The sequence below is a fragment of the Argiope bruennichi genome, chromosome 7 (assembly GCF_947563725.1).
Source record: "Argiope bruennichi chromosome 7, qqArgBrue1.1, whole genome shotgun sequence".
Classification (NCBI taxonomy): Eukaryota; Metazoa; Arthropoda; class Arachnida; order Araneae; family Araneidae; genus Argiope; species Argiope bruennichi.
In genome coordinates this window covers 14,970,202-14,980,201 of record NC_079157.1, presented here as the reverse complement: position 1 = coordinate 14,980,201, position 10,000 = coordinate 14,970,202, and the positions used below count along the sequence as shown (strand labels likewise).

Genomic DNA, 10,000 nt, shown 5'->3' with positions numbered 1-10,000 from the left:
TCTGCCTGAATTGGAATGATATTTCCAGATTAAGCGAAATATCTGTGAAACAAAACGCTTTCTCTGGATTCCTTATTCCTCGAAACGTAATTGTTCAAAAAATTTTGATCTTGGATAAACATAAAATCAGGGGGCACCCGGGTTTGAACCGAGGACCTCTCGATCTGCAGTCGAATGCTCTACCACTGAGCTATAAGCCCGCTGCTCTGCCTCAATTGGAATGATATTTCCAGATTAAGCGAAATATCTGTCTGAAACAAAACGCTTTCTCTGGATTCCTTATTCATCGAAACGTAATTGTTCAAAAAATTTTGATCTCGGGTATACATAACATAAGGGGGCACCCAGGTTTGAACCGAGGTCTTCTCGATCTGCAGTCGAATGCTCTACCACTGTGCTATACCCCCGCTGCTCTGCTTCAATTGGAATGATATTTCGAGATTAAGCGAGATATCTGTCTGAAACAAAACGCTTTCTCTGGATTCCTTATTCATCCAAACGTAATTGTTCAAAAAATTTTGATCTCGGGTAAACATAACATCAGGGGGCACCCAGGTTTGAACCGAGGACCTCTCGATCGGCAGTTGAATGCTCTACCACTGTGCTATACCTCCGCTGCTCTGCGTGAATTGGAATGATATTTCCAGATTAAGCGAAATATCTGTGAATCAAAACGCTTTCTCTGGATTCCTTATTCATCGAAACGTAATTGTTCAAAAAATTTTGATCTTGGATAAACATAACATCAGGGGGCACCCGGGTTTGAACCGAGGACCTCTCGATCTGCAGTCGAATGCTCTACCACAGAGCTATACCCCCGCTGCTCTGCCTCAATTGGAATGATATTTCCAGATTAAGCGAGATATCTGTCTATGAAACAAAACGCTTGCTTTCTCTGGATTCCTTATTCATCGAAACGTAATTGTTCAAAAAATTTTGATTTTGGATAAACATAACATCAGGGGGCACCCGGGTTTGAACCGTGGACCTCTCGATCTGCAGTTGAATGCTCTACCACTGAGCTATACCCCCGCTGCTCTGCCTGAATTGGAATGATATTTCCAGATTAAGCGAAATATCTGTGAAACAAAACGCTTTCTCTGGATTCCTTATTCAACGAAACGTAATTGTTCAAAACATTTTGATCTTGGATAAACATAACATCAGAGAGCACCCGGGTTTGAACCGAGGACCTCTCGATCTGCAGTCGAATGCTCTACCACTGAGCTATAAGCCCGCTGCTCTGCCTCAATTGGAATGATATTTCCAGATTAAGCGAAATATCTGTCTGAAACAAAACGCTTTCTCTGGATTCCTTATTCATCGAAACGTAATTGTTCAAAAAATTTTGATCTCGGGTATACATAACATAAGGGGGCACCCAGGTTTGAACCGAGGTCTTCTCGATCTGCAGTCGAATGCTCTACCACTGTGCTATACCCCCGCTGCTCTGCTTCAATTGGAATGATATTTCGAGATTAAGCGAGATATCTGTCTGAAACAAAACGCTTTCTCTGGATTCCTTATTCCTCGAAACGTAATTGTTCAAAAAATTTTGATCTTGGATAAACATAACATCAGGGGGCACCCGGGTTTGAACCGAGGACCTCTAGATCTGCAGTCGAATGCTCTACCACTGAGCTATACCCTCGCTGCTCTGCCTCAATTGGAATGATATTTCCAGATTAAGCGAAATATCTGTCTGAAACAAAACGCTTTCTCTGGATTCCTTATTCATCCAAACGTAATTGTTCAAAAAATTTTGATCTCGGGTAAACATAACATAAGGGGGCACCCAGATTTGAACCGAGGACCTCTCGATCTGCAGTCGAATGCTCTACCACTGTGCTATACCCCCACTGCTCTGCTTCAATTGGAATGATATTTCGAGATTAAGCGAGATATCTGTCAAACAAAACGCTTTCTCTGGATTCCTTATTCATCGAAAAGTAATTGTTCCAAAAATTTTGATCTTGGATAAACATAACATCAGAGGGCAACCATGTTTGAACCGAGGACCTCTCGATCTGCAGTAGAATGCTCTACCACTGAGCTATACCCCCGCTGCTCTGCCTCAATTGGAATGATGTTTCCAGATTAAGCGAAATATCTGTCTATGAAACAAACCGCTTTCTCTGGATTCCTTATTCATCGAAACGTAATTGTTCAAAAAATTTTGATCTTGGATAAACATAACATCAGGGGGCACCCGGGTTTGAACCGAGGACCTCTCGATCTGCAGTCGAATGCTCTAGCACTGAGCTATACCCCCGCTACTCTGCCTCAATTGGAATGATATTTCCAGATTAAGCGAAATATCTGTCTATGAAACAAAACGCTTTCTCTGGATTCCTTATTCATCGAAACGTAATTGTTCAAAAAATTTTGATTTTGGATAAACATAACATCAGGGGGCAACCGGGGTTGAACCGAGGACTTCTCGATCTGCAGTCGAATGCTCTACCACTGAGCTATACCCTGTCTGCTCTGCCTCATTTGGAATGATATTTCGAGATTAAGCGAGATATCTGTCTGAAACAAAACGCTTTCTCTGGATTCCTTATTCATCGAAACGTAATTGTTCAAAAAATTTTGATCTTGTATAAATATAACATCAGGGGGCACTCGGGTTTGAACCGTGGACCTCTCGATCGGCAGTTGAATGCTCTACCACTGTGCTATACCCCCGCTGCTCTGCGTGAATTGGAATGATATTTCCAGATTAAGCGAAATATCTGTGAATCAAAACGTTTTCTCTGGATTCCTTATTCATCGAAACGTAATTGTTCAAAAAATTTTGATCTTGGATAAACATAACATCAGGGGGCACCCGGGTTTGAACCGAGGACCTCTCGATCTGCAGTTGAATGCTCTACCACTGAGCTATACCCCCGCTGCTCTGCCTGAATTGGAATGATATTTCCAGATTAAGCGAAATATCTGTGAAACAAAACGCTTTCTCTGGATTCCTTATTCCTCGAAACGTAATTGTTCAAAAAATTTTGATCTTGGATAAACATAAAATCAGGGGGCACCCGGGTTTGAACCGAGGACATCTCGATCTGCAGTCGAATGCTCTACCACTGAGCTATACCCTCGCTGCTCTGCCTCAATTGGAATGATATTTCCAGATTAAGCGAAATATCTGTCTGAAACAAAACGCTTTCTCTGGATTCCTTATTCATCCAAACGTAATTGTTCAAAAAATTTTGATCTCGGGTAAACATAACATAAGGGGGCACCCAGGTTTGAACCGAGGACCTCTCGATCTGCAGTCGAATGCTCTACCACTGTGCTATACCCCCACTGCTCTGCTTCAATTGGAATGATATTTCGAGATTAAGCGAGATATCTGTCTGAAACAAAACGCTTTCTCTGGATTCCTTATTCATCGAAACGTAATTGTTCAAAAAATTTTGATCTTGGATAAACATAAAATCAGGGGGCACCCGGGTTTGAACCGAGGACCTCTCGATCTGCAGTCGAATGCTCTACCACTGAGCTATACCCTGGCTGCTCTGCCTCAATTGGAATGATATTTCCAGATTAAGCGAAATATCTGTCTGATACAAAACGCTTTCTCTGAATTCCTTATTCATCGAAACGTAATTGTTCAAAAAATTTTGATCTTGGATAAACATAACATCAGGGGGCACCCGGGTTTCAACCGAGGACCTCTCGATCTGCAGTCGAATGCTCTACCACTGAGCTATACCCCCGCTGCTCTGCCATAATTGGAATGATATTTCCAGATTAAGCGAAATATCTGTCTGAAACAAAAAGCTTTCTCTGGATTCCTTATTCATCGAAACGTAATTGTTCAAAAAAATTTTGATCTTGGATAAACATAACATCAGAGAGCACCCGGGTTTGAACCGAGGACCTCTCGATCTGCAGTCGAATGCTCTACCACTGAGCTATAACTCCGCTGCTCTGCCTCAATTGGAATGATATTTCCAGATTAAGCGAAATATCTGTCTGAAACAAAACGCTTTCTCTGGATTCCTTATTCATCGAAACGTAATTGTTCAAAAAAATTTGATCTTGGATAAACATAACATCAGGGGGCACCCGGGTTTGAACCGAGGACCTCTCGATCTGCAGTCGAATGCTCTACCACTGAGCTATACCCCCGCTACTCTGCCTCAATTGGAATGATATTTCCAGATTAAGCGAAATATCTGTGTATGAAACAAAACGCTTTCTCTGGATTCCTTATTCATCGAAACGTAATTGTTCAAAAAATTTTGATTTTGGATAAACATAACATCAGGGGGCACCCGGGTTTGAACCGAGGACTTCTCGATCTGCAGTCGAATGCTCTACCACTGATCTATACCCTGGCTGCTCTGCCTCAATTGGAATGATATTTCGAGATTAAGCGAGATATCTGTCTGAAACAAAACGCTTTCTCTGGATTCCTTATTCATCGAAACGTAATTGTTCAAAAAATTTTGATCTTGGATAAACATAACATCAGGGGGCACCCGGGTTTGAACCGAGGACTTCTCGATCTGCAGTCGAATGCTCTACCACTGAGCTATACCCTGGCTGCTCTGCCTCAATTGGAATGATATTTCGAGATTAAGCGAGATATCTGTCAAACAAAACGCTTTCTCTGGATTCCTTATTCATCGAAACGTAATTGTTCAAAAAATTTTGACCTTGGATAAATATAACATCAGGGGGCACCCGGGTTTGAACCGTGGACCTCTCGATCTGCAGTTGAATGCTCTACCACTGAGCTATACCCCCGCTGCTCTGCCTGAATTGGAATGATATTTCCAGATTAAGCGAAATATCTGTGAAACAAAACGCTTTCTCTGGATTCCTTATTCAACGAAACGTAATTGTTCATAAAATTTTGATCTTGGATAAACATAACATCAGAGAGCACCCGGGGTTGAACCGAGGACCTCTCGATCTGCAGTCGAATGCTCTACCACTGAGCTATAACCCCGCTGCTCTGCCTCAATTGGAATGATATTTCCAGATTAAGCGAAATATCTGTGAAACAAAACGCTTTCTCTGGATTCCTTATTCAACGAAACGTAATTGTTCATAAAATTTTGATCTTGGATAAACATAACATCAGTGAGCACCCGGGTTTGAACCGAGGACCTCTCGATCTGCAGTCGAATGCTCTACCACTGAGCTATAAACCCGCTGCTCTGCCTCAATTGGAATGATATTTCCAGATTAAGCGAAATATCTGTCTGAAACAAAACGCTTTCTCTGGATTCCTTATTCATCGAAACGTAATTGTTCAAAAGATTTTGATCTTGGGTAAACATAACATAAGGGGGCACCCAGGTTTGAACCGAGGACCTCTCGATCTGCAGTCGAATGCTCTACGACTGTGCTATACCCCCGCTGCTCTGCTTCAATTGGAATGATATTTCGAGATTAAGCGAGATATCTGTCTGAAACAAAACGCTTTCTCTGGATTCCTTATTCATCGAAACGTAATTGTTCAAAAAATTTTGATCTTGGATAAACATAACATCAGGGGGCACCCGGGTTTCAACCGAGGACCTCTCGATCTGCAGTCGAATGCTCTACCACTGAGCTATACCCCCGCTGCTTTGCCATAATTGGAATGATATTTCCAGATTAAGCGAAATATCTGTCTGAAACAAAACGCTTTCTCTGGATTCCTTATTCATCGAAACGTAATTGTTCAAAAAAATTTTGATCTTGGATAAACATAACATCAGAGAGCACCCGGGTTTGAACCGAGGACCTCTCGATCTGCAGTCGAATGCTCTACCACTGAGCTATAACTCCGCTGCTCTGTCTCAATTGGAATGATATTTCCAGATTAAGCGAAATATCTGTCTGAAACAAAACGCTTTCTCTGGATTCCTTATTCATCGAAACGTAATTGTTCTAAAAAATTTGATCTTGGATAAACATAACATCAGGGGGCACCCGGGTTTGAACCGAGGACCTCTCGATCTGCAGTCGAATGCTCTACCACTGAGCTATACCCCCGCTACTCTGCCTCAATTGGAATGATATTTCCAGATTAAGCGAAATATCTGTATGAAACAAAACGCTTTCTCTGGATTCCTTATTCATCGAAACGTAATTGTTCAATAAATTTTGATTTTGGATAAACATAACATCAGGGGGCACCCGGGTTTGAACCGAGGACTTCTCGATCTGCAGTGGAATGCTCTACCACTGAGCTATACCCTGGCTGCTCTGCCTCAATTGGAATGATATTTCGAGATTAAGCGAGATATCTGTCTGAAACAAAACGCTTTCTCTGGATTCCTTATACATCGAAACGTAATTGTTCAAAAAATTTTGATCTTGGATAAATATAACATCAGGGGGCACCTGGGTTTGAACCGTGGACCTCTCGATCTGCAGTTGAATGCTCTACCACTGAGCTATACCCCCGCTGCTCTGCCTGAATTGGAATGATATTTCCAGATTAAGCGAAATATCTGTGAAACAAAACGCTTTCTCTGGATTCCTTATTCAACGAAACGTAATTGTTCATAAAATTTTGATCTTGGATAAACATAACATCAGAGAGCACCCGGGTTTGAACCGAGGACCTCTCGATCTGCAGTCGAATGCTCTACCACTGAGCTATAACCCCGCTGCTTCTGCCTCAATTGGAATGATATTTCCAGATTAAGCGAAATATCTGTGAAACAAAACGCTTTCTCTGGATTCCTTATTCAACGAAACGTAATTGTTCATAAAATTTTGATCTTGGATAAACATAACATCAGAGAGCACCCAGGTTTGAACCGAGGACCTCTCGATCTGCAGTCGAATGCTCTACCACTGAGCTATAAACCCGCTGCTCTGCCTCAATTGGAATGATATTTCCAGATTAAGCGAAATATCTGTCTGAAACAAAACGCTTTCTCTGGATTCCTTATTCATCGAAACGTAATTGTTCAAAAGATTTTGATCTCGGGTAAACATAACATAAGGGGGCACCCAGGTTTGAACCGAGGACCTCTCGATCTGCAGTCGAATGCTCTACCACTGTGCTATACCCCCGCTGCTCTGCTTCAATTGGAATGATATTTCGAGATTAAGCGAGATATCTGTCTGAAACAAAACGCTTTCTCTGGATTCCTTATTCATCGAAACGTAATTGTTCAAAAAATTTTGATCTTGGATAAACATAACATCAGGGGGCACCCGGGTTTGAACCGAGGACCTCTCGATCTGCAGTCGAATGCTCTACCACTGAGCTATACCCTGGCTGCTCTGCCTTAATTGGAATGATATTTCCAGATTAAGCGAAATATCTGTCTGACACAAAACGCTTTCTCTGAATTCCTTATTCATCGAAACGTAATTGTTCAAAAAATTTTGATCTTGGATAAACATAACATCAGGGGGCACCCGGGTTTGAACCGAGGACCTCTCGATCTGCAGTCGAATGCTCTACCACTGAGCTATACCCCCGCTGCTCTGCCATAATTGGAATGATATTTCCAGATTAAGCGAAATATCTGTCTGAAACAAAACGCTTTCTCTGGATTCCTTATTCATCGAAACGTAATTGTTCAAAAAAATTTGATCTTGGATAAACATAACATCAGGGGGCACACGGGTTTGACCCGAGGACCTCTCGATCTGCAGTCGAATGCTCTTCCACTGAGCTATACCCCCGCTACTCTGCCTCAATTGGAATGATATTTGCAGATTAAGCGAAATATCTGTCTATGAAAAAAAAACGCTTTCTCTGGATTCCTTATTCATCGAAACGTAATTGTTCAAAAAATTTTGATTTTGGATAAACATAACATCAGGGGGCACCCGGGTTTGAACCGAGGACTTCTCGATCTGCAGTGGAATGCTCTACCACTGAGCTATACCCTGGCTGCTCTGCCTCAATTGGAATGATATTTCGAGATTAAGTGAGATATGTGTCTGAAACAAAACGCTTTCTCTGGATTCCTTATTCATCGAAACGTAATTGTTCAAAAAATTTTGATCTTGGATAAATATAACATCAGGGGGCACCCGGGTTTGAACCGTGGACCTCTCGATCTGCAGTTGAATGCTCTACCACTGAGCTATACCCCCGCTGCTCTGCCTGAATTGGAATGATATTTCCAGATTAAGCGAAATATCTGTGAAACAAAACGCTTTCTCTGGATTCCTTATTCATCGAAACGTAATTGTTCAAAAAATTTTGATCTTGGATAAACATAACATCAGAGAGCACCCGGGTTTGTAACGAGGACCTCTCGATCTGCAGTCGAATGCTCTACAACTGAGCTATAACCCCGCTGCTCTGCCTCAATTGGAATGATATTTCCAGATTAAGCGAAATATCTGTCTGAAACAAAACGCTTTCTCTGGATTCCTTATTCATCGAAACGTAATTGTTCAAAAAATTTTGATCTTGGATAAACCTAACATCAGGGGGCACGCGGGTTTGAACCGAGGACCTCTCGATCTGCAGTCGAATGCTCTACCACTGAGCTATACCCTCTCTGCTCTGCCTCAATTGGAATGATATTTCCAGATTAAGCGAAATATCTGTCTGAAACAAAACGCCTTCTCTGAATTCCTTATTCATCGAAACGTAATTGTTCAAAAAATTTTGATCTTGGATAAACATAACATCAGGGGGCACCCGGGTTTGAACCGAGGACCTCTCGATCTGCAGTCGAATGCTCTACCACTGAGCTATACCCTGGCTGCTCTGCCTCAATTGGAATGATATTACCAGATTAAGCGAAATATCTGTCTGAAACAAAACGCTTTCTCTGAATTCTTTATTCATCGAAACGTAATTGTTCAAAAAATTTTGATCTTGGATAAACATAACATCAGGGGGCACCGGGTTTGAACCAAGGACTTCTCGATCTGCTGTCGAATGCTCTACCACTGAGCTATACCCCCGCTGCTCGGCCTCAATTGGAATGATATTTCCAGATTAAGCGAGATATCTGTCTATGAAACAAAACGCTTTCTGTGGATTCCTTATTCATCGAAACGTAATTGTTCAAAAAATTTTGATCTTGGATAAACATAACATCAGGGGGCACCCGGGTTTGAACCGAGGACCTCTCGATCTGCAGTCGAATTCTCTACCACTGAGCTATACCCCCGCTGCTCTGCCTCAATTGGAATGATATTTCCAGATTAAGCGAGATATCTGTCTGAAAAAAAACGCTTGCTTTCTCTGGATTCCTTATTCATCGAAACGTAATTGTTCAAAAAATTTTGATTTTGGATAAACATAACATCCGGGGGCACCCGGGTTTGAACCGAGGACCTCTCGATCTGCAGTCGAATGCTCTACCACTGAGTTATACCCCCCCCTGCTCTGCTTCAATTGGAATGATATTTCTAGATTAAGCGAAATATCTGTCTGAAACAAAACGCTTTCTCTGAATTCCTTATTCATCGAAAAGTAATTGTTCCAAAAATTTTGATCTTGGATAAACATAACATCAGAGGGCACCCGGGTTTGAACCGAGGACCTCTCGATCTGCAGTCGAATGCTCTACCACTGAGTTATACCGCCCTGCTCTGCCTCAATTGGAATGATATTTCTAGATTAAGCGAAATATCTGTCAAACAAAACGCTTTCTCTGAATTCCTTATTCATCGAAAAGTAATTGTTCCAAAAATTTTGATCTTGGATAAACATAACATCAGAGGGCAACCATGTTTGAACCGAGGACCTCTCGATCTGCAGTAGAATGCTCTACCACTGAGCTATACCCCCGCTGCTCTGCCTCAATTGGAATGATATTTCCAGATTAAGAGAAATATCTGTCTGAAACAAAAAGCTTGCTTTCTCTGGATTCCTTATTCATCGAAACGTAATTGTTCAAAAAATTTTGATCTTGGATAAACATAACATCAGGGGGCACCCGGGTTTGAACCGAGGACCTCTCGATCTGCAGTCGAATGCTCTACCATTGAGTTATACCCCCCCTGCTCTGCGTCAATTGGAATGATATTTCTAGATTAAGCGAAATATCTGTCTGAAACAAAACGCTTT

General features: G+C 41.8%; 1 protein-coding gene and 13 non-coding genes across 14 annotated transcripts in view; 1 reads left to right on the top strand and 13 right to left on the bottom strand.

Annotated features, from left to right (window-relative positions):
- Positions 1–10,000, top strand: part of LOC129976645 (retinaldehyde-binding protein 1-like) — a 112,094-nt gene that overhangs the window by 65,607 nt on the left and 36,487 nt on the right. The gene's annotated exons all lie outside the window — the stretch shown is intronic.
- Positions 748–819, bottom strand: Trnac-gca (transfer RNA cysteine (anticodon GCA)). The gene has a single exon. It is a non-coding gene; the product is annotated as a tRNA-Cys (tRNA).
- Trnac-gca (transfer RNA cysteine (anticodon GCA)) lies at positions 961–1,032 on the bottom strand. The gene has a single exon. It is a non-coding gene; the product is annotated as a tRNA-Cys (tRNA).
- On the bottom strand, positions 2,201–2,272 carry Trnac-gca (transfer RNA cysteine (anticodon GCA)). The gene has a single exon. It is a non-coding gene; the product is annotated as a tRNA-Cys (tRNA).
- Trnac-gca (transfer RNA cysteine (anticodon GCA)) lies at positions 2,822–2,893 on the bottom strand. Its single transcript has one exon. It is a non-coding gene; the product is annotated as a tRNA-Cys (tRNA).
- Positions 3,648–3,719, bottom strand: Trnac-gca (transfer RNA cysteine (anticodon GCA)). Its single transcript has one exon. It is a non-coding gene; the product is annotated as a tRNA-Cys (tRNA).
- On the bottom strand, positions 4,063–4,134 carry Trnac-gca (transfer RNA cysteine (anticodon GCA)). Its single transcript has one exon. It is a non-coding gene; the product is annotated as a tRNA-Cys (tRNA).
- Positions 4,684–4,755, bottom strand: Trnac-gca (transfer RNA cysteine (anticodon GCA)). Its single transcript has one exon. It is a non-coding gene; the product is annotated as a tRNA-Cys (tRNA).
- Positions 5,508–5,579, bottom strand: Trnac-gca (transfer RNA cysteine (anticodon GCA)). The gene has a single exon. It is a non-coding gene; the product is annotated as a tRNA-Cys (tRNA).
- On the bottom strand, positions 5,923–5,994 carry Trnac-gca (transfer RNA cysteine (anticodon GCA)). The gene has a single exon. It is a non-coding gene; the product is annotated as a tRNA-Cys (tRNA).
- Trnac-gca (transfer RNA cysteine (anticodon GCA)) lies at positions 7,369–7,440 on the bottom strand. The gene has a single exon. It is a non-coding gene; the product is annotated as a tRNA-Cys (tRNA).
- Trnac-gca (transfer RNA cysteine (anticodon GCA)) lies at positions 7,993–8,064 on the bottom strand. Its single transcript has one exon. It is a non-coding gene; the product is annotated as a tRNA-Cys (tRNA).
- Trnac-gca (transfer RNA cysteine (anticodon GCA)) lies at positions 9,027–9,098 on the bottom strand. Its single transcript has one exon. It is a non-coding gene; the product is annotated as a tRNA-Cys (tRNA).
- On the bottom strand, positions 9,238–9,309 carry Trnac-gca (transfer RNA cysteine (anticodon GCA)). Its single transcript has one exon. It is a non-coding gene; the product is annotated as a tRNA-Cys (tRNA).